We start from the raw sequence: 25,153 nt of genomic DNA, 5'->3' as shown, positions 1-25,153 counted from the left end.
TATTTAAAATTATATGGATTAAAGAAGCATGTGATATGAAAAGGAATAAAAATTATGCCAGAGGGCTTTCCTGGTGGCGCAGTGGTTGAGAGTCCACCTGCCAATGCAGGGGACACGGGTTCGTGCCCCGGTCCGGGAAGATCCCACATGCCGCGGAGCGGCTGGGCCCGTGAGCCATGGCTACTGAGCCTTGCGCATCCGAAGCCTGTGCTCCGCAACGGGAGAGGCCACAGCAGTGAGAGGCCCGTGTACCGCAAAAAAAAAAAAATTATGCCTGAACTTTTAAAAAAAGTATGACTAAATATTTTACAAATCTAAATTTAAAATACAGATATCTCAGAGAAAATCCTTAGATATAGAAGTCTTATACTTAGCGATTAAAACAGATTTATTACCTTTGCTATGATCAGGTAAATCATATACACAGTCATGAAGGACATCTCAAAAGCTCACTAGCAATCATCAATATTCTTGTCCCCTACATAACAAGTCATCTCAGTTACCATCAGCCTTAAAAGCAAATGAGAAACTCAGTGTGTTGGTCCCTTCAAAGACATTATTTAGCTTAAGGATGCTACAAGTGCTCCTTTAAACTCTCAGCATTAATCAAAGTCAGAAAACGTCCAAAAGGAATAAAAGGTTGGTGGGATAATTAAAGGGAATTAATAAGAGGTCCCCTCCTCTGTGAACAGGGTCAGGGCTTGGTTTTATTCCCCAAGGCCAGCTGCTTTCCTCATAGGGATGTATTGGTCTTCTTTTTCCTAGGCACATACCAGGAAATCAACAATACTCAGTGAGTTAAAATTGAATATTTAAAAACTTTACTTCTACTTTTAATTAACTAGAATAATCCACAGGAAAATATTCTCAATCCACAAATGATATTAGGATTAAAATCAGAGGCCCTCAGTTCCACCATTTGGAAGCTGTGTATTAAGTTCTTAAGTGTGCTTCAGTTTTCTCACCTGTAAAATGGGAACTTCATCTGCCACTCTTCCCTAGCATCAATATGAGAGATGAGAACCTGGGACACTGAAATCAACATCTTTGCTCACACAGTCCTCCTTCAGGGGTTAATCATTACCTCCTCGGGGTAACTGTAAAAAACTGTCTAATACTTCAAGTATGTAAAGATAAATGAGAAAGCCAAAAAGCAGCTGAAAATTACAGTCCTTGTGAAATGATCAGTTTCTAAAAATTCCATGAGTACCACAGAGAGGAACTCTGGGAACATTAAGAAATTTAGTTTAACACATGATTAAGGGTGAGTTAAGGTCAGGCTTGAGTAGCCATTCAGTTAAACGCATTACTTGTCACGTAAAAAAAGAATTTGAAAACCCAAAGAAGAAAATTTAAATTGGCAGGTAAATGAGAATCTAAGGTTATAAATTCCACATACAAAACATTTGTAATTTACAATTTCTAGTAGTAAAGCACACCCATTTAAAAAAAAAAAAAGATTGTTCAGCTGTAAAGGTAACCCTATGTAGTGACAACAATTTCATAGGGTAGGGGGGATGCTTAAGAATCTTTAATAAAGCACAGGATTTTATGGGATGTAAATTATAGCTCAATAAAGTTGCTAAAATATAAATAAAATAAAAATAAAGCACAGGGCACAGACACACTCTGAACGTGACAGTGCTGGCACAGGGGCATCTTTCATGCCTCCTGGACTCCCCAGCAAGCGGACAAAGGGAAACTAGAAACAGCAGGCAGGGGTTGGAAGTCAGTCCTGGTTCAGAGTCACTGTTTATCCCTTTGTGTGCTCCCAGTGTCTTGGTTACCTTTTCTGGAATTTGGCCCTTTTCGTTACTTCTGGTGTCCATGTCTTCTGCATTCCTTAAAAACTCCAGTTGAAATAGCTTTGTACTTGTGTCATTTCATCCTCCAAACCCCATGAAGCAGGTTTGACCACCGTTTTGCAATAAGAAAACTAAAGCACAGAGAAGTTCAGTCACTTTCTCATGGTCTCACTTAGCAGTTTACAAAGCACATGTAAAATTCATGTACATGAATTTTATTCTTGGCCATCCAATGTCAAGAAGCTACCTTTTCTGTCTAAAACTAGTATGTGACAATATTTAATTTAATAACACCTCAGCCTTTTTTGGGCACATACTATATATATATGTATATATATACACACACACACAGTATTATGGGAAACACAAAGATGAAAAAAACAGGGCCTCAGCCCTTCAAGTGTTCCCACATTAGGATAGGAGACGAAGCCAAGCAAAAATCACTATTTTAAAAGAGATGGCTATCTCAAGACATGGAAGCAACCTATATGTCTATCAACAGATGAATGGATAAAGAAGATGTGAGATATATATATATATATATATATATACACACACACACACACACGATGGAATATTACTCAGCCATTGGACCTAGAGATTATCATACTAAGTGAAGTTAAGCCAGAGAAAGCCAAATATCAAATGAAATAAGTTACACGTGGAATCTTAAAAAAAATACAAATGAACTTATGTACAAAACAGACTCACAGACATAAAAAACAAACTTATGGTTACCGAAGGGGAAAGGGGTGGGGGGGGAGGGATAAAGTAGGAGTTTGGGATTAACATATACACACTACTGTATGTAAAATAGATAACCTACAAGGACCTACTATATAGCACAGGGAACTCTACTCAATTTTTTGTAATAACCTATAAGGGAAAAGAATCTGAAAAAGAATATATATATTATATAGGAATATATAATATATATGTATAACTCACTCATTTTGCTATACTTCAACTTAAAAAAACGCTAAAAGATATGGCTATCTACACTAGAGGTAAAAATAAAGTAGGAGAATAACATGTAGGAGGAAGAATTACTGCTGGAGAGAATAATCAAAACTTCTTAGAATAAGGGATTTGAAGTAAACAGTGAGAAGATTAAACGTCAAAATACAAGTTTGCAAAACTATCTGTGGCCTTGCATTATTAACTGACTGCGCTCCTGGAGACCCCATACTCCCTTACTGACATTCTAAATTCCATTGACAAAGTACCTGTTATCAGCCAACCCTGCTCCGCACCTGAAAATCCTGACGAGGCATAAGGCATCTCTTCTACTACTCAGGAGGGAGACTCAAATAAAATTTCGAAAACTCCAGGGAATGGGTTTCTAAGGAATCATGACAAACGAATGGAATAATATTTAGGAAACAAAGGTACCTTCTCCTCATGGCACAGCATGTGGCTAACTCGACAACCTCGGGAGACCGAGGTGCCCCTCTCCCACTGGCAAGCAGACAGCTCTGAAGCAAAGCAAAAGTAGTAAAGACAAGACCCTGAGACTAGAAAAGGGGTAAGACAGCAATCACTCGGACTCCCAGGGCACGAACTGAAGGCACCGTGCCCCATGAGCTGGGAATTTAAGAAGTTGGAAAAAGCAAGAAAGCCAAGAAACAAGAAGTAAGATTGATATTAAAGAGAAGGGCAGAAACAATGAAATAGGAATCCCATCCCCTGCATGCATACCAAAATTAGAAGTAAATAAAATCAAAATTGGTTCTTGAAAACGATCAATAAGGTACACATACCTCTGGATAGTGTGGTGGGATTTAAAATTTTCTTTTTAGAAAGGATAAACTACAATGAGCAAAAAACAGACTAAAATGGAGCAATAAACAAAACTTTAATACAACGTCAGCTCGTTTATTTTTTATCTCCCCCACCAAAATGTAAGTAAGCCCCACGAGGCTAGGGACTTATACCTACTTGTTTGTTGCTGTGTCCCATTAATTATATCACGTGGAACACAGTAAGTGTTCGATAAACATTTTTTCAGTAAATACATAAAGTTTTTTATAAGAATATTACAAACTATTAACTACAATTTGAAAATCTAAAGAGAATGGATATATTCCTGGATTCTCCTGGAAACTTATGAAATGCCAAAATAAAATGCAAGGGCTTCCCTGGTGGCGCAGTGGTTGAGAGTCCACCTGCCGATGCAGGGGATGCGGGTTCGTGCCCCGGTCCGGGAAGATCCCACATGCGGCGGAGCGGCTAGGCCCGTGAGCCATGTCCGCTGAGCCTGTGCGTCCGGAGCCTGTGCTCTGAGGCGGGAGAGGCCACAACAGTGAGAGGCCTGCGTACCACCAAAAAAAAAAAAAAAAAAATGCAAGAAGAAATGAATTTTTAATCAGTCCCTCCCTAAAATGGGCCCATTCTTAAATGGTTCAAAATAGAACAGAAAAATGTACTAAAGGAACAAAATATAATGACCATGAAAAATTTAAGACAAAACTGAAGCTCACTAACGTTTATTTTTAAATGGCACTTAATAATCAAGGTTACTTGTGGGTGACAAAAACTTTAATAATAATTTCTATCCCCAATGATGAGCTCCTATGAATTCGATATTAATTTTACTTTTTTTTTAAATATAAAATTATACCTGCCTACCAATACTATTTGAAATCAGCACAGGACGAGTTTGTTTTTCTCACAAAAGGTGACAGAAGAGTAATTTGAAACAATCGTATCAAATCTCCCTCAAGAAGGGAAGGGAAAGAAGGGTCCTAAAGTCTAACCTTCTTCACAGGGCAGCCCTTAGAAAGGCTGCCAGTGTGCCAGACCTGAACTAAGCTTTTTCATAGCCAACAGAATTGATGCAACCTTTCCAAGAGCCACAGATTTTACATCCAAATGAAAATTGTTGTCTAGGATTTCTCTCCACTGACTACAAACGTTCTAAAGTCTACTAACCACAGGCTAAACATGGCATCTCTGAAACCATAACTATGACAACCAGTTAGTATACAAAATCTGCCTGCATTTATTCCAAAGTCATAATTTAAGAGAAAATGTTACAGTCCAGATTTTGAAATGCAAAAACATCTTTATGCACTAAAACACTCTGAAGTTAAACTTTTAAACATACTGCAAAGGTGAATAACCACTCTGAATTGCTGAATAGATGGTCAAAAACATGATAAATATTAATAATGTATCTATAGAAAGCCTAAGAGATTTTTTTTTTTTTTTTTTTTTTTTGGCCGTACACGGGCCTCTCACTGTTGTGGCCTCTCACTGTTGTGGCCTCTCCCGTTGCGGAGCACAGGCTCCGGACGCGCAGGCTCAGCGGCCATGGCTCACGGGCCCAGGCGCTCCGCGGCATGTGGGATCTTCCCGGACCGGGGCACGAACCCGTGTCCCCTGCATCGGCAGGCGGACTCTCAACCACTGCGCCAGAGATTTTTAAATACAGTGGAGGTGGTAGCATATAAATATGTACAGCCTTTTTCCCTCTCCTAACTTCAAATCTAAGCCATACATTTCCCCTGGACCCACAGCTCCAGGCAAGATACCGGGCCCCCAACAAGTAAACAAGGAGTTGTTGCAGGACTGCCTCCCCTTCAGCATGAGAGAATTGGGGGACCAAAAGTGGAAGACCCCAGGGTAAACCTCTGACCAGAGTGGCTCCCAGGGAGAAGTGACCCACAGACAGACCTGAATCCTTAAGGGAACACGGTCAATTTCCACAGGTCCCGGGATGAGAGCAGACAGGGATGTATCCAGACAAGGGTAGAAGAGCATAAAAACACATAAGAGCACAGGAGTTTCTTGCTGGTGTCTCAAGATAGACAGACCAAGGACCCATCAACAGATTCATTGCCCACCACGTGGATAGAAACCACCAAGCCTCCATCATACAAGGAAGCCCAGAAGCTGGACCTGAACTGCAATGAGGAGGCAAGGCAAAATAACTACATATCTACGGGGGCCCAGCAGCCAAAGGAAGAATAAACAAGAAAAATCTTCCCAACTCCTAATGAAACAGAGCTACCGCCAGGCTCAGATGACAACCTGAGCAAAAAACGAGCACTTCAGGAAATTCAAGTCAACACCAAAAAATAATAACCATCCTTTTTGTAACCTAAAAAATGTATAATCCATAAGCTAAAAAAATTAGCGGGTGAATTGAAACGTCAGCACTCCCAAGAGCAGAGGCCTCAAAGAAATGTCTACCACAGAGCAAAATTACAAACAGAGATCATGAGTAGACTTCTGGGAGAGCTGTTGGAGACCTAAATACCAACAAAAGGAGGTGACTAAAGATGGGAGCGATAATTAAACAAATGGAATAAAATTTCACTGAGTTGAATAAAATCTGATATTTTCGGATCAAAATATTACACGAAAAAATATAACAAGCTTCCAGATAAGAACTAGTTACAAAAACTTCTCCCCGACCACATTAGAAATGAGAGGCCTGTGGAACATCTCTACAGACTTCAGAAGTATGAAGCCTGCAATCTAAAACTCTAGCCAGACAAGAATCATTCATCCATGAGGTAACAGAAAGACATTTCCAGATATGCAAAGCTTCAGAAACGTTTTTACCCAAAATAGGACCTAAGGAAAATATTTGAGAAATAAGTATATCTAAGCATGTATCAGAGGTCTTGAGATGAAAAAAGAAGAAACAACGGTAGACCAAGATCCTGAGTAATGAGACTGGAATGTATAATAATGTTCAACGAGGACCCTTAAGATCAAAAGCCTACAAGGAAAATTCTCAGTCCAGACCTAAAATTGGGCTACACAAAAAGAAAGAGATGGGAATGGGTGAAATCTATGCTGGTTAGTTTGTTTGCTCTCACCTCCACCCCAATCTATTCTCTAGCTCCCCCCCACCCCGATCTGATTACACCCCCCTCCTGTCCCCCCTGAGGACTGCATCATCTTGGTTATTTAGCCAACTGGCCTCTGACTGGATTTGTCCAACGAGAAGTGTCAGATGTAGGACAAAGAATAACAGAACGATCAGGCTATTATTTTCCCCTGTTCCTTTCCACTGCCTCTCAAGAAACTTCACAACTAAAACTCAAACCTGCCTGTCCTCCTCAATGGCCCCAGATTTGTTTCTTATTGGTTCCCTTACCTCTTTGTACACATTCGTAAGACCTTGCCTTCTTTGAATCATGTGAGTTGTGGTCTGTTTCCTGCTTAGGATCCTGATATACATTCCAAATTTCTTCTTTGGGGAAAGGGTAGAGGATAGTGTATTCATGATAAAAATGAGAAAGGGGTATTTTTCATATGAAAAAAAAAAAAAAACCCAGGATCCTGTGTTGTCTTATGATTCTATTACATTCGCCATAGAGAGACCCACCATGGTTGCAAAGAAAAGAAAAAGTACAAAATGAATTTAAATTATTTATTTGCTAACTTTAAGATCACTGTGCATTATGTGATTAGTAAAATCTAATCTAAGTTTATGTTTTATAGAGTATTTTATAAACATCTCTAATAATCCTCAGGTCAAGTTGTGAATTATTTATTGACTAACGATGCCAGAATTACAGGTGTAAATTCACTAGAGTAACAGAAAACTATTTATTGGGCTCTGTCATCAGAGACTTGGAGTACACTCCCTTTAACCACAAAATACCAGCACCATTACACACTGTTTCCAGTGGTACTGATAGCTTTCCTTCTCTGCCCCAGCATTTCTTTCCTCCAGAGGTTACACGTCTAAGTCACCAAGTCGCAGGTCTCATTCAGTAAGGATTTATAGTACCAGTATTATGTGCAAAGCACTAAATTTATTCAACACTTCTTTCTTTCAAGAAAATTCTACTGAGCCATCCTTAAGGGTCCAGGTACTGTACTTGGGCCCTAGGTGGTTTGGCAACTCCTCTCAAGAAGCTTGCAGCATAGTGTACAGCATGGTGACTACACTTAACAATACTGTTTTGTATATTTGAAAGTTGCTAAGACAGTAGATCTCAAAGTTCTCCTCACAAGAAAAAATATCTGTACCTATGTGAGGTGATGGATGTTAACTAAACTTACTGTGTTGATCATTTCATAAAATATACTTAAATCATTGTGTTGTGCTCTTTAAAGTAATACAAAGTTATATGTTAATTATATCTCAATAAAACTAGGAACAGGGCTTCCCTGGTGGCGCAATGGTTGGGAGTCCGCCTGCCGATGCAGGAGACACGGGTTCGTGCCCCGGTCCGGGAGGATCCCACCCACGGAGTGGCTGGGCCCATGAGCCATAGCCGCTGGGCCTTCGCGTCCGGAGCCTGTGCTCAGCGATGGGAGAGGCCACAACAGTGAGAGGCCAGCGTACAGAAAAAAAAAAAAAAACTGGGAACAAATAAAATAAATATTAAATCTTTGGTAAAAAAAGAGGAAGAAGCTTGTAGCAAAGACAAACAACTAATTATAACAAGTGAAGTGCCGTTCTCATTTAGGGAAACATTCACAGACGGGGTGTCACTGGAAGCAACTGTGAAGTCGCAGACAGGACAGCAGGACTGAAGCCAGGATTGGAGGTATGGCTTGCTCTTCCTTGGGCAGGTTACTCAGGCTCTCTGATCTTCTGTCCTCTTCTTTGTAGGATGCAGTTATTTGAAGTGACTAGAACCTAGATACTCATGTCAACTTCCTTTTTTTCCCTTAAAGGGCCAAGTTTCCTCAGAGGTGAGTGAAAGAGTGTGCATAAAAGCCAGGCTGTGAAAGGCACGGATGGGGTCAAGATTCTGTCTCTGAACTGAACTAACTGCTACAAAGATGAAGTTTATGACCTATTACTAGCACAGGTATTAGAAAACATAGCAGAAACTGCAACTCATCTGTGGCTTTAGTTTCTTTCTTATGCTCATTTTCTGCTTATCCTGCATTCACTATCCCTTTATTTGTGATTTAAATTTTGCCTCATTACAGTGTATGTATTTAAGATTTATACAAGCCCCCTCAATTTAATTTTACAATAAGATAGGATTCTTTAAAAATTTATATAAGGTGGCATTTATTTTACTAGTATGAAATTCACCTAGGCAATAATTATAACCGTCATTCAACCCACGTTTTTCTACTCTTTTATTCTATTGTAGACACACACACACACACACACACACACACACACACACACACACACACACACACACACACACACACTGGCCTGGACACAATGAACTGGCTACACATTTCTCTCCATTGCCTCCCAAAACCTCACCAAAATGACAGCACAGAAATTTAAGGCATTAATCCACAAAGACAAAGGGAATTCAAAAAGAGACAACAGTAGAAGAAAACTGTGAACAAACATTTGGACGTGGAAAGTAGATGGAGGAGTGGTACCCAACCAAACAGAATGGAGGAAATTCCAACTTCAGGACATGCAAAGGCATAGTGCAGAACCAAAGCAGGCAAGTTCCTCCAGAAAAGAATCAGAGTCTAGAGGCAACGGGTCCTCCGGGTAGGGAGGGTAGTGAGGAACATGGCCCCATATACAGAAACTGACAGAAAACCTAAAGAGCAGTTAGACAATGATCATCAGAGGTTTAAGAGAAACTTCCAATTTAAAAGAGACCAAAGCCAAAAGGGAAAAAACAGAAAAGGAGCTCGGAAGACACAGACAATGCAGGGAGTAAAGGGGAAAAAAAAATTATAATACCTTCAAAGAGCTAAGACATTAGATTGCAATCATAATAAAGCAAAATGCTACAAAAAAAGGAACAATCAGAAAATAAGTATGGCAGAGATTTCATTGTCAACCTCTTCCTCCTTAGTAATGAAACCGCCATATTGTTGGGAGCAGTTACGTGTCCAGCTACATTTTTCAGACTATTTTGCAGAAAAGGTTGACTGATGAAAAGTTAAGTAGAAACATTTAGGTGGGCTTCCAAGAAAATTCTCCTTTATGACACCAGCAGAACTTCCTATGGGTCTTCAACTTGATCTCCTTAAGGCACATCATAAGCTTGTGCCCCAAAATGGCCCACCCAAATGTAATTTTTCCCCAAAATGCTTCAGTTGTGCAAAGGATTTTAACATCACATTGGCCATTACAAGCACAGAGACGGTGGCTGTACCTAAACTGAATAATGAAACCTTAATTTTAAATGACTTGGTAATAATCAAAAAGCCAGAAACTCATCTGGAGTTTATCAAGCCAAGAAGATTCATTTCCTTACACAAAAAGGATTACTGCACATTGCAGTGTGCTGTCAACCACATTCTTTTCCCAGAAATGAGGCCAAATTTCAAAAGGATCAGCTATTTGGCAAGTGATACCTTTCAGGACTTACAAGCATTTTCCAAGTCTAAATATGTTTGCAAATTGGCTTAAAAACAAGCAGTTGTATAATGTTATCCTTTGAATAAAACACCTAAAAATGCATTTCCTTTCTTCATGGAAACGGTAAAAGCTTCTCTTTTCTAAAATAGCTCATTAGGCTCATTCTTAGGATGACATCAAAAAGTGTCTTTATTGGAAGGATCTTACAATTGCCTCTTCCAAACTGAATACAGCAGAAAAGCGAAATTAATGAGATGGTTCAAAGACACACACAAAACATGAAAAGTAACTTAAAGGATAAAAAAGACGCATGAAGAACAAAGAATAACTGAAATAACAGTAATGCATAGAGACTTGAAAAAAACAATTTATGTTAAAAGAATCTTAATGCACCTAATCTACATACCCTTCTCTCTGATCTGAAACTAGTAGCTGAACGGAAAGCAGCAGTGAGGACAGAATATATGGCAGTGTTTTCAACAGTGCAATAAATATGGAATTCTCTTCCCTCAACTTAAAAGGTCTCAGGCAGGTCGACTAGCCTTAGATTTATACTGTAGGTCCACTGAAAGGAAAGAATCAATAGCAAAGATGTGCTAAAATGAACTTGAGGGTCCCTAGAGAGATGACGATGCCAGACGTATCATCAAGAAAGAGAATTCAGGGAATTCTCTGTGGTCCAGTGGTTGGGACTCTGTACTTTCACTGCCAAACCCACCAGGGTTCGATCCCTAGGTGGGGAACTGGGATCCCACAGGCTGTGCAGCACAGCCGAAAAAAAAAAAAGTAAAAACAAACAAAAAAAAGAAACAGAATTCACTACTCATAAGGCAGTTGTTCATTCTAACTTCAAGTCCTTATAAATGAAAGGATTTTTTATCACAGCTTAAGAACAATACAGAAGAACTTAATAAAGACCCATGTTTGAAAACCAGAGGTTAGAATACACAGCAAGTTATCTAAGTGTATTTTGAGATACACACACAGGCACACATGCGCTCACGTACACACACATCCATAAAAATTAGCCATTCCAGGGAAAACCAAAAAAGTCATCAATTAATCATCTGTTTTCTGACTGTATACAGATGCAAGTAGAATACTACTACTAACATGGACACTTTGTTGAGTAACCTACACGTCTCCCAAATTTCTTTTCTTTTTAAACCTTATCACCACCTTGCAACCCTCACTTTACAGTGAGAATTTAGGCCTAGGAATGCTACGTGTCTTGTCCATGTCACACCTTTTACTCTGGGACCTGCCATGTACGAGCTATGCCTATGAAGTACTACCTCGAACCCTGCCACTCTCGCCACTATACCACACTAAACACAGAAAAGAAACAGACCCAACAGGCCAAAAATGTACACCTTCGTGGCAACGATGTGCATCGATATTTAAAAGTTTTAAACGTTTTATTTCTTTTATTACCATCTGTTTTCTGGTTAATATGACCTTAAGCTTCTTACCGTCACTAAATCAAAACTATTTATATTTATTCTATGGATAAAGAAGATGTGGCACATATATACAATGGAATATTACTCATCCATAAAAAGAAACAAAATAGAGTTATTTGCAGTGAGGTGAATGGACCTAGAGACTGTCATACAGAGTGAAGTAAGTCAGAAAGAGAGAAACAAATACCGTATGCTAACACATATTTATGGAATCTAAAAATTAAAAAAAAAAGGTTCTCATGAACCTAAGGGCAGGACAGGAATAAAAGACGCAGATGTAGAGAATGGACTTGAGGACTCAGGGAGCGGTAAAGGTAAGCTGAGACGAAGTGAGAGAGTGGCATGGATATATATACACTACCAAATGTAAAATATCTACCAAATATCTACCAAAATAACTACCAAATATCTATTTTACATTTACTACCAAATGTAAAACAGATAGCTAGTGGGAAGCAGCCGCATTGCACAGGGAGATCAGCTCAGTGCTTTGTGACCACCTAGAGGGGTGGGATAGGGAGTGTGGGAGGGAGACACAAGAGGGAGAGGGTATGGGGATATATGTATACGTACAGCTGATTCACTTTGCTATACAGCAGCAACTAACACACCATTGTAAAGCAATTATACTCCGATAAAGATGTTAAAAAAAAAAAGATATACTTATTCTAAATACTGTAAACAAAGTAACTTTACCAAGTTATTATCAGCTAAAAACCCTGAGGACAAAAGAGACATTTTCCCTGCTAAGGAAACAGGAAATAAATTCAGGAGATTAAAATGATCTTCAGCACGTGAGGGGCACAGATGTCTAAAAGAGAACAGTGTGCTTCAACTTTAGTACTTCACGTAGAGACCACAATGATGCCTTCGGACCTGTCGTCCTAGAGTGTACTTCCCGTAAGTATGAACGGTTTGAACATTTAGTATATGTAAGCTGGGGGTAAGGAGAGGATTTGTTAACACAAGTAAAGAGAATCTAGATTTCTTGAATAGCTCTCCTTACCTCTTCTCTCAGGGCACTCGCACGCCTATACTGAGACTTCCCAGCAGGATTTCCTGAGGCTTCATTTGGCTCTCACACTAACAAGCCAAAGCTCTATTTTCAACAAGTGAGAGACGTCTCTTGCCAAATTCAATGGCCTTTTTCCATTTTCTTTTCCCTTGATCACTTCTTTTAGTCCTGAACACTGCTGACCATCCTCTTCCTTTCTACCTTTCACGGAACCAACACTCCCTTAGGGTCCCTGACACCCTCCTAGTTTTCTGCCTTGCATTTGGACCACAACCTCTCTTTGCTCTTCCTTTCCTCTTAACAAAAGACACTGACTCCCAAGGCAAGCACCTTGATCTTCTAGGTGATATGGTCTTTCCCCTCCACCGTCCCATTCTGTCCCATGGGTTCCAACATCACCTGACATGACATTCACAGGAAAAAAAAAATTAACTTCTTTATCCACAATTTGGGCTTGAAATTCTCACTACCTTCAAATAAGCACCTTCCACGCTAAGTAGACTATGAGCTTCTCTGTCCTGCCAACAGAGCAATCCAAGAGGCCCTTGCTCATGCCAGTGACACCGCTACCCAACTCAACTGCCCTGCACACTGTGTTCCATCGTCTTTCTGGTCCAGCTCCAGAAGGACCTTCTCTAAGAGCCTCCAAATGCTTCTCCCATCTCCCCAGAGATATGCTCTCCAACACGTTCACACTTATCCCCATGCTGCCCTGGGACTGTCTCTTCCCTGCCAGGACAAGCCCCAGGAAGAACCACCAAAGCCAGTGCCCAAGTCTCCCCTTCCTCAATACACACACACACACACACACACATGCTGTCTCTAGGCCCGTCTCATCCCAACGGCAGGAAGTTATTCAACAGTATCTACTTACATCTTAGTGTGAATTCACATCACATTTATATTAAGTCTAAGCACTTTCTTATGCTTTTTAATTGTGAAATAAGAAAAAAAGAGAGACAGAGGCAGACATATGGAACAGTACAACACAGCGTGTACGTGCCAAAAAAGCAGGTACAGTCATAAAAGAGGAAGAGAAACAGAGGAAGGTGAATGAAATGGTTGAGAGCTTGAGTTCTTCTGATAGAAAAATATAACTTCAAACACTTGTTCTAACAGTATCAGCAGTGCTGGGAAAGAAACTCTACTTCTCTGAGCCGCTCTTTTCTCATCTGTAAAGAAATTATATTTAACGGATGGTAACTAGACTTGTGCTGCCGATCACTTTGCAGTGTATACAGATGTCGAATTATAATGCTGTCCACCTGAAACTTACAGAATAAAAAATTCTATTTATGAAAAGGGAGCTATCACTTAATCCATATGACAGCTAGGAGGAATAACTTTTTAACTTTTTTTTTTTTTTTTTTTTTTTTGCGGTACGCGGACCTCTCACTGCTGTGGCCTCTCCCGCTGCGGAGCACAGGCTCCGGACACGCAGGCTCGGCGGCCATGGCTCACAGGCCCAGCCGCTCCGCGGCACGTGGGCTCCTCCCGGACCAGGGCACGAACCCGCGTCCCCTGCATCGGCAGGCGGACTCTCAACCACTGCACCACCAGGGAAGCCCAGGCATAATTTTTTTAAATCACATTAAGAGAAAGTCGCTTGCATAAAAACAGACAAAAAGTTTCAGCTTCCCTTTTTCCCTCATTTCTGAATGACGCTCTTTTGGAAACCTGCGCTTCTCGGCTTTATGTCCCATCTCAGAATGATTCCTGAAAAAAGTGGTATAAAGTGCAACACTGGGAAAGCGTGAAGTAGACTCAGATGTCTGAGATGGGACAGAAGGAAGTGTTTCTGTTCTCAAATTTTTAATTATTTGCTTTTGTTTTTGAACAAGGTAAAGCTATTTTCTTCTGCTCTGTCTCCAGTTAGCTCCTGGGGATGGTCCACGCTCAAGCTGGAGGACACCAGTCAGGGAGTTGTAAGATCTTTTTCATGACTAAAACCCAGAGTTTCATGACGATGCATTGTCCCCAGTGCAGGATATTCAGCTAAGGAGGCTCATCTTCAAATTTTCTAGGATGTTCTTACCTTATGATACTTGCTTACCTTTGGGCATCTTTACAATTGGTTGAGCAAAGTCAATTTTACATGGTTGAAACTTGTTTCTTAAAAACATGCTTTGAACTTGCTCAATCCAGAACGGAACTTGAACAAGAAAAACAAAACCAACAAAACCCTAATATAACAAAACCAACTTGTCTTATTGAGGGAAGCACAGCCTGAAAGTCAGTCATATCAGAGTGAGAAAGACATCAACTGGAAAGAATTAAAAGACATTTGTTCATTCATCCATTTATTGATCCATTTATTGAGTGCCTACTAAATACCTGGCACTCTTCAAGGCTTGAAAACAAATCAAAACACTCATATGCTTGTGGGAGTAACAGCCAAACCAAAAAATATATCATACAACAGCAAGTGATGATAAGTGCTATGAAATATAAGAGTATGGGGTCACAAGGCTGATTATTTTATAGAAAGGGAGACAGGGGGCTTCCCTGGTGGCGCAGTGGTTGAGAGTCCGCCTGCCGATGCAGGGGACACGGGTTCGTGCCCCCGTCCGGGAAGATCCCACATGCCGCGGAGCGGCTGGGCCCGTGAGCCATGGCCGCTGAGCCTGCGCGTCCGGAGCCAGTGCTCCGCAACGGGAGGGGCCGCAACAGTGAGAGGCCCGCGTACCGCAAAAAAAAATAAAAATAAAGAAAGGGAGACAGGGAGGAGGAGGTATCATTTAAGCTGAGATCTGAATAGGTGAAGGAAATGCTTTCATGCAGAAGGAACAGCAATGCTAATGTCCTAAAATAAAAACCTTCTTTGCACATGTAAGGAATAGCAGGAAGCCAGGATGACTGAAGCATGGCAAGCAAGATGGAGAGTGGGAGCAGAGAGGAGATAGGCAAACAGGGAATAGGTCATGTGGGGACCTGGAGACCATGGGTTAAAAACTCAGATTTTATTCTCAATGTAATGGTAGCCATTGTGGAGGGAAGAGAGGGCAAGAGTTGAATGTACAATCTCTGGTTCACTTTTTTAAAGAGGAACCTGGCTGTTACTTTGGAAGCAGGGAGGTGATGATGGACATGGTAAGAGGTGGTCAGATTCTGGGTGTATCTGGAGATATAGCCACTTGGATTTCTTGACAGACTGGACGTGGGGTGTGATAAAAATAGGAGGCAACAGTGACTTCGAAGTTGGGAACCTGAGCAAGTGGGTGAACGGTGGTGCCATTTACTAAAATGGGAAACATTGAGGGGATGAGTAGGTGGGTGGGAGGGAGGGAGAGGAACTAAGAATTTTGTTTTGAACAAAGTGTGATGTGCCTATTTGACCTACAATTGGAAATCTTGAGACTGTGTGTGTGTGTATACACATACATATATGAGGGGAGTGTTAGACACAATGTCAGGGTCAGGAATATAAACGTGGAAGCTATCAGCACACAGAAGGTGTACAAAGCTATGGATCTGATAACACCCGCAAGGGAGAGGTTGTAGACAAAGAAGAGACGACATGGAAAGATGAATGAACCCCAGGGTGCTCTAATATCTACCCAAATAATTAGGATTCAGCAAAGGAAAATCAGAAATATCAAGTTAAATGGGAGAAAAACCCAGAGGGCAATTGAAGGAAATGTTTCAAGAAGGAAGGTGTGGCCAACTATGTCTGACGCTACTGATAGATGGACGATATTTTTTCAGGCAATAGGGTAAAATTCCAAATTGATTAGACACCACTCAAGAAGTAAAGGTAAAATGCTTGTTTATCTTCTCCTTCCTCAGGTAGAATGAGAGACCTCAAACTCTAATGAGAAAGTTTGTAACAAGGTTGGTAACAACCACCCTTCCTTTGAATATTATGAAATGGTGATATAATAAATCAGGTATTTCCTTCCTAGCTCAGACACCTAAGTCAAATTTAAATCTAGTCAAGAATGCAAAATCTTTGATCATGATCTTGGCTTCAGTCCTTACAAGTCTAAAACACTAACTAGAAAGTATCCTCATCAAAAATACGAAATATATTTCAAAGCACTATACAGTAACAGACTGTACAATTTTGGTATACCATGTACTACTTAAAATCAGGTAGTATAAGAGAAAAAATTGGGAATTTTATAAATTGTTTAGAGAAGAAACTAGTTAGATGTAATTTATCTCCTACTCTAGTACAAAGTATAACTCAGTGTCATCATATAACCATGTTTCCGTTTTGTAACACTTTCAAGGGTTTATGGAGCACTTAGATACACCAGAACATACAAACCTAAAGTCTGCAATTGCTCAAGGGTGTCTGTTAGCAACGCTGTAGCTTACATAATATTCGATCACGAGCTTTCCAGGCACTAACATCACAAGACAGAACCTGTTGTGTGTGGAGGACTTGTCATAAACAGAAAGCAGCTAATCTCACAGCTTTAGGTGGAATGAAGACTGACAGCCCATTCTCTTCCTGATTTATAAATCCTTCACCACGATTTACCGACCGGTGTCCCTCTTGGACAACAGCATATACTGATTAAGTCAGATTGCTTGGGTTCAAATCCCCAACCACCACTTACTAGTTCTAGTGTTTCCTTGAGCAAATTATTTTACCTCTCACCCTTCTTTTTCCTCATCTGGAAACACACACACACACACATATTTGGGTAATAACAGTCCTTCATTATAAGAGCATGTGGGTATGATGCTCTAGCCACATGTCTTCCACATAGTTAAAAAAAATAACTACTAGTTGCTTTAATTGTCAGTTACTTACGTACTCTTGGAAAACCTTCACTAGGCGGTAACCCACCATTCAAGTCAGTCCATTCTGGGGTAGGACAGCTCTTTATTTATAGAAGGGTCTTTAAAATACTTGAGTCAAAAGTCTCACTGTGCTCAATCAGTTATTACCAGTTCTACCCTCTAAGCCCACAGAAGACTTTTCTATTCTCTCTCCTTAAGACAATCCCCCAGGTACTTAAAGACAGATGTGATGTCTAGGGCTGCGCACTATCATCTAAACACATGTAAGCACCAAACTGAGCATCCTGTACCCGGGAATCAGAACCAGGCTTTGAGAAGCCTATCAGGGAGGATTTTACAGTCTTCGAAAAGGCTGTTTATGGGGCCGTGTGGCGATTCATCTGTAAGTGGCAGAGTGAGTGTGCTAAACCTGTTTTCAAAGCTGTGCATATATGACAGGTATCATCCTTGTTAAGAGCTTTGAGTACATCAAAAGTGTTTGTAAAGAAACATACCCGACAATTACCTTTGGAAAGAGTAAACACGGTACAACACATAGTTTATCATTTCCTCGGGCTCAGATACATTTTTGACAGTTAACAGATTTAAGGAGATCTACAGACATCAATTAAATCAGCCAACCTTTTGACTGGACACAAAACTTTCATTTGTTCAACAAGAACCTGAGAACTGTCTGTCAGGGACTGTAGAGCACAGGAACAATATGGACAATTCAATCTGCAGATAATAGATGTAATAGATGAAAGAGTTCACCGACAATCGATTTCTCCAAACTAAAAGAATCAGGTAAATGTGCTGATGTTGCTTGGTTTTTCTTAACTAACGTTGTCAAAACTAGTGCTTTTCTAAAACTCAAATGCTGTTATGTTGAGAAGTAATTTTGAAAGGAAGCAGGAGATAAAAGGAGCCAGTTAGGGCTTCCCTGGTGGCACAGTGGTTGAGAGTCCGCCTGCTGATGCAAGGGACGCGGGTTCGTGCCCCGGTCCGGGAAGATCCCACATGCCGCAGAGCAGCTGGGCCTGTGAGCCATGGCCGCTGAGCCTGCGCGTCCGGAGCCTGTGCTCCGCAACGGGAGAGGCCACAACGGTGAGAGGCCCGCGTACCGCAAATAAAAGGAGACCAGTTAGCCTCAGTAGAAATCCCTGACCACCCAAAGCCCTCTGGGCATCCAGAGACAGAGCGCCCTGGAGCACCGCAGAGAAGGCCAAGAGCCCAACAGGTTAAACGAATCGACACTTCCTTCCACACACAGGGGAAATTCTTCCTCTCTCAGCCTCGGAGAAGCTTCAGGAATTCCTCAAAACAGCCAACTGTTCCATTCTTTATCTCATAATTGTGTTCAGAACTCAACGGGCCTATCTCCAAACAACCCAAAAGCAAAGTGAGACAACTCAGGGGACGCTTCCTCAATGGCCCGACCCTGGCCTATGAACTTAGAGACTTACGTCACCAGGCCAGGGGCCCTCTGAGCCTTTTGCGACCTCATTTAGAGGAGGTAGAACCCTCCCTGTTTCAGCTTCACCCTTCCTCACTGGAGAAAACCCAATGAGTCATCGGTTAGACAAATGTTTAACATCATTAGTGACCTAAGAAAAAGTAGAATGCACATCTTTCATCTATTTATTTAGAGGGAAAATGCAAATGACAATTTCTAATTCTGGCCAGAATAATGAGAGGCTGGGGCCCCCAGCCTCTGCTCATGGCTGCAAATTAGCACAAAGCTTTCACAGAGTGACTTGATGATGTGCATCAAGAACCAAAAAATCAGGCTTCCCTGGTGGCGCAGTGGTTGAGAGTCCACCTGCCCATGCAGGGGACACGGGTTCGTGCCCCGCTCCGGGAAGATCCCACATGCCGCGGAGCGGCTGCGCCCGTGAGCCATGGCCGCTGAGCCTGCGCGCCCGGAGCCTGTGCTCCGCAACGGGAGAGGCCACAGCAGTGAGAAGCCCGCGTACCGCAAAAAAAAAAAAGAACCAAAAAATCATTCATTTCCTTTGGCCCAGGGATTTCATTTCTCTAGCCAGTTCAAGAACACTCTGTTTTATTAAAGGTACGAGTTCCTAGTATTTTCCCCCACTTTAAGAAGACGTCCACTTCTAGCTTTCAGTGTACCAGTACACTGGAAGGATCCAGAATGACTGACACTGCTAGAATCCTCCCACTTCCTCAGGAAATACCTTGTCATATCTGTTTACCCTTCCTGGAATCAAGCTATTCTAACAGCATCTCTGCCCTGGCTCCTCTCTGTGTAAATCAGTTCCTTCCCAAGAGAATTCTGTGAACGCCCTCATCTCTCGCCGCCCCTCCTGTCCTAGGATCCTCTCTTATTTGCTAAATAAAGAGGATGTGTTTAAGAAATAGGAAGATGCTGCATAAAGAAAAAAGAAGCAAACTGACATCAAGACACCCCTTGGCTGCTCACAACTGCCCTGAGAAATCTATGATGCTAGAAATCTGAAGAGTGGAGAGGTAAAGACTGATGTGTCCTTCTGGAAGGAAACGTTCTTGAGTGGTAAAAATATTCAATAAGTTGATTGGGGTGCTGGGTACACGGGCCTATACATTTGACAAAAAGGTATATCCTACAACTCTACACTTAAAACCTATGCATTTCACTGCATGCAAAGGTTACCTGAACAAAAATAAACTACTCTGGGGCTTCCCTGGTGGCGCAGTGGTTAAGAATCTGCCTGCCAGTGCAAGGGACACGAGTTCGAGCCCTGTTCTGGGAAGATCCCACATGCCGCGGAGCAACAAAGCCCAAGCACCACAACTACTGAGCCTGCACTCCAGAGCCCACGAGCCACAACTACTGAGCCCATGTGCCACAACTACTGAAGCCCGCGTGCCTAGAGCCCGTGCTCCGCAACAAGAGAAGCCACCGCAATGAGAAGCCTGCGCATCACAACAAAGAGTAGCCCCTGCTCGCCACAACTAGAGAAAGCCCACACGCAGCAACCAGGACCCAATGCAGCCAAAAATAAATAATTTTTTTTTAAATATAAAAAATAAAAATAATAAATAAAAATAAATAAATAAACTACTCCAAGCAACTCCTGAAAGTTGTGCTGTATGCAACCTCAACACCTCTCAACAAATTACAAAGTCACAATGCTCTAGCTCAGGGGGCAAAGGTGTTAGCCCCACTCCAGCCTCGACTCAAGTGCTGCCTCCTCTGTGAGCTCAGGCGGCCTCCCAGATGCCATCACTATACACGGGGCAAAATTCCATCAGAGCAATTATCTGATGGCACTGCAGGGTCTGTTTGCATGTCTGCTCCTCACGGGGTGCACTCTGTCTGGAGGTCCTAGAAAGATACTAAAGAATTGGCAGTTGAATCAGCAAGCCCAGCAAGTGCCTGGCACAGAGTAGGCACTTCATAGGCATTTTCTGGATAACAGAACGACTGAATGTAAGTCCCCATGAGGGGAACCAGTAACTAAAAGGCAGGAGTAGAGTGACATCACTCAGGAACAGGGTTGGGGCAGAAGAGGAAATACTGCGTAAATAGGTAAGTACACACTGGCACCCAGATGAGCGCGTATCTTGTAGCTGGTCCCAACCAACTGCCAAAGCAACAAGCTCAGCTTTGGACTCTGATGCACATTTCCACTGGGAGAAGGAAAGAGTCCTGGTCCTTAGGTTTCATTAAAGCTCCAGCCTTAGATTGTACATTCACTCAACAAGTGTTTACCTGGCACTGTGCCAAATCCTCAAGCAAACGACAAGCTACTGTTCCTGCCCTCAGTTAGCGCCTAGTCTAATACAGAAGAATGTTTGTAATTATACCACAGAGAGCAAAAAAGAAAAATCCATACAAGCAATAGTGATAAGGAAGGAATGGGTGGGGTGGAGGCTTGGTGGCCGAGAAAAGGCTTCACATAAAGCTTGACTGTAGAGCCCAAGCATGGAAGAATGCAGAGGAGCAACACATATTAGGTAAACAAGGAATAGCAGGCATTCCACACACAACAGCCTGGAGGTGAGAAAACAGCACCCTGTGTGGGGCGGGGAAACACAAGCAAGGATTAGGGAGCACTAATTCCTTTACAGTCAGCATCTCATTCAACTGGCGTAAGCACCACTGGAGGCTCAAGGAAGAACACTGACTGAGGCCTACAGCATTTAAGAAGCTGAGCCAGGACTTGAACAATGATTTGATTCCAAAACGGCGCTTTGGGGTTTCTTTCAGCTTTATTGAGATTTAATTGGCACACAGCTTGGTATGAGTTAAAGGTGTACCACCTAACAATTTGACATATATTGTGAGATGTTTACCACAGTAAGCTCAGTCAACATCCGTCTCCTCATATAGTTACAAAAAACTTTTTTCCTTGTAATGAGAACTTTTAAGATTTACTCTCTTAGTAACTTTCAAATATACTGTACAGCAGTGTTAACTGCAGTCATCATGAATTGGATGAAGGTGGTCAAAAGGTACAAACTTCTAGTTATAAAGATAAATAAGTTCTGGGGATATCTGTACAAATCTGTGCTTTTAATGTCTATGCTATCTGGCAACTATGCAAATAGTAATGGAGAAAATGAGCAAAAAATAAAGATAGATATACAGACGGAGACCAGATTGTAAAGGGCTGTGAACGCTACACTTCACAGCTTAATGTAAATGCGGACTTTTAAAATCTTTTCATGGCTCCTCAGAAAACAAAAAACAAAATCAGGTTTATATTCTGAAAAACTAATTTTAATTGCAACAGCTAGTGTAAGAATTGCTTTCTAACATTTAAAATTTTAAACAAAGTTTTACCATCAGAGTCTTTTCAAGCTTAATATCTGTTGATTGAAATTATATATAATTACCAGAAATGCTTCTATGAATTCAGTAACACTTTCAAATGCATTGGTATCTTGTCTGTTTACGTCGCTCTACATCCACTTGAGAAGCAACAGTACGAATCATAAGACCCTCATTTAGTCTATTGACAACACCGGTATGCACTGAGGATTCAAGTGCACCCAGCAAACCTTTTCACGCCAGACCACAGGTTGGAAACCACCAGTAGAAGGGATGCAGTTTACAGAGAAAGAGGGAAACCACTTAGGGGAATTTTGTAAATATCAATGGGGGACCCACAGAGTGCGATTCTTTAAAAATTTAGCACTAAACGCAAACAAAAGTGATGACCAGCACACAACTCCCAAAGGACAAAAATGGGGCAGGTGGAGAAACAGACCAGTTGGAAGTAACTGGGGAAGGATTCATATTCTGGTGCCAGGCATGGCAATGAGCTCAAGTTGGCATCCCTTTGGTCCTTCTACAGGGTGACAGTGATACTGAAAACTTCGAACACAGAGATAACAGGACGGGCAGGTGAGCAGGAAGGTTTTGAATTAAGTTAGCCTGATCCGCTCCAGTCATAAAAATTACTACTGTGTTTAAACCTCAACCTAGATAGGAACATTAAGTCACAGACTGGAATGGGTGACCAACCAATGCAATGAGCAATATACTCAGTTTTCAATTTCATTGGTATCTTGTCTGTTTATCACAGGTTTTTAAATGCTCCATAAACAGAGGGACAGAGGCAACTATTAGGTACAGAAAATTAAAAGGTGCTGAAGAAAAGGACTAAAATTAGAGGGTCCAGGCTGCATTTTCTACCAGTTCCTCTCCCACTCCATGACCTTGCTAGAATCAAGCTTCCCCTCTGCCTCTGCCTTCAAACCATTACATTATTTGGCTTTCAACCCGTGTTTAATCATAAACTAGCTCAATACATTATTAATATTCCAAACCACATTTCCAACCAGATAATAATCCAATATCATGATGTTGAATTACCTTAAAAGGTTATGTTCCTACATTTGTTTTGATTTCAAATATGAAACTAACCAGAAGTATATGTACACTTTTAAATATCGAAGAACACTTTGAAATAAACAAAAAGAGTCATGAAATGACAATAATTGGCAGAATAACAAGCACTAGCCCTCACCTTACCCCTTCTCCTCCTCCCAGAACAAAACAAATTTAAGACTTGAACTTTGGTTGTGGGAATAATACATTAGTTATTTAAAATCGCTGACGGAGAATGGAAATGGCAAAGACATACGGCCATGGACTCTGGTCATCTTTCAAAGATGTACAAGGTTATCGGGGTTTTCTGACCTTGGGTTGGTCAAAGCTGCAGCTGAGAATAAAGGTAGCAGATTATATTATACGCATATTACATACAATACATATAATATGTATATTATAGTATATAATATATTAATGTATTTATTTGTGTTATATGTATATATATATAAATACATATATATGAATGATATAATTCACATAATACATATATGTTTATATATGTGTACTGTGTATATATAAAAATATATATATGAATGAACCACTTATGCTTCAATGTATGTAGGAGAAAATATGATAGAAATGGAAAAATGGAGCAAAACTATTAGTAAGCAGAAGAAAGATTTACACTATAATCTTCCTTGCTTTCCAAAGTAGTTTATAAAAACACTTTGGACTCAATATTTTATCCTCAAATTAGGGGTTCTCAGGGTTAAGTGGTTGTGGAATGAGACACTCATTCACTCTGCTTCTTTTGGCAAGAGCGATATTTTAAAATATGTGCTCTGGTTATAAAGGCAAAGCTAAGGAGACAGATAAATTTGGACACTAACTGGAGAAATAACATAAACCTAACAGTGAACACAATGCTGTCACTTCAATGTCCCAAGTATACCAACAGTATATGTGAATATGTAAATTATTCACATATCTTCAATGAACGTACTGCCTCGCTCCCTGTGGCACTAGGGGAAAAAAGTCACTTGATTTTAATTTCATGAGAGTTAACCATATCAAAATTATATGGCAAAGCCTTTAGAAAGATTTGGCTTTCTGCCAATGATGAACAAAGCACTCTACAGAGTTGCCAAATCATTGCTGACAAACACTTTTAGGTGGAGTGGGATGGTGGTGGGAAGAAGAGCACATTTACCGCGCACACGGGGTATCTTTTATCACAACACACCTCCCCAGAGTTTATTAGATACAAATTTCTCACAGAAGTCTCCAATTATAAGCAAGCTATCACACACAAAACAATGTTTAGATTTCAAATATCTGTATACTGAAAAAGGAAAGGATGTGAAATCATCCATATTCACAGATTCCCTGAAGCAAATACAGAACTTGCAGATACAAACTCCACACAGGAGCCCTGTATGGCCAAAAAAGTATCCCCATATTTCTTCCCTTCTCCCTCTCTCCATCTCAACATTCAGACACAGAAGGGCAAGTTTGATTTCTAAAATTATGCAGTGTACATACTGCTAATGGAAAATTACCTTTGGAAGCCTTGACTTTTCAAGGTTTATGAATGGGGGAAGTTATTTCCCTTAACTACATTGCTGGAATTTTTCCACTCTCATTTCAATTCAGAATACAGTGTTTATTCTTCTCCCAACCTCCCCACGCGCTCCCCTCACCCCGTTCTAAGTCACCTTCAAACCAGCTCAAGTTTCAGTACAAAAAGACGGCAAAGCTAATTTCTTAGCCGCCCCCCATCTCCATCTCCCGCCACTGTCTAGTGGGTAATGATACATTCACTTTCCTTTAGCGTGAAAAACATAACATTTAAAGTTTATCTTTTTTTTCCCCACATACATAATTTACTTCTTTAAGGAGAAATGAATTGTTTTAAAGTACTGTTTGCTTTGGGATTCTTGAATATTTTGTTTTTCCATGGAATAACCTTTAATCCTAATTTGAATTTTTAAATACGCTGAGTAGACCAGCACGTGGCATCAATAACCCTTAAATGACTGCAAGGCTGGTAAAGGCAATACTTTTGGTTCCTGATTCACATCTGCTCCGAAGACT

General features: G+C 40.9%; 1 protein-coding gene across 12 annotated transcripts in view; it reads right to left on the bottom strand.

Moving 5' to 3' along the window:
* The window catches only part of LMO7 (LIM domain 7), a 202,207-nt gene that overhangs the window by 175,671 nt on the left and 1,383 nt on the right, over positions 1-25,153 (bottom strand). The window lies entirely within an intron of this gene.

This window comes from Globicephala melas, chromosome 18, assembly GCF_963455315.2.
Source record: "Globicephala melas chromosome 18, mGloMel1.2, whole genome shotgun sequence".
Lineage (NCBI taxonomy): Eukaryota > Metazoa > Chordata > Mammalia > Artiodactyla > Delphinidae > Globicephala > Globicephala melas.
The sequence above is the reverse complement of the archived record's forward strand: the minus strand, read 5'-3'. Positions and strand labels throughout refer to the sequence as shown.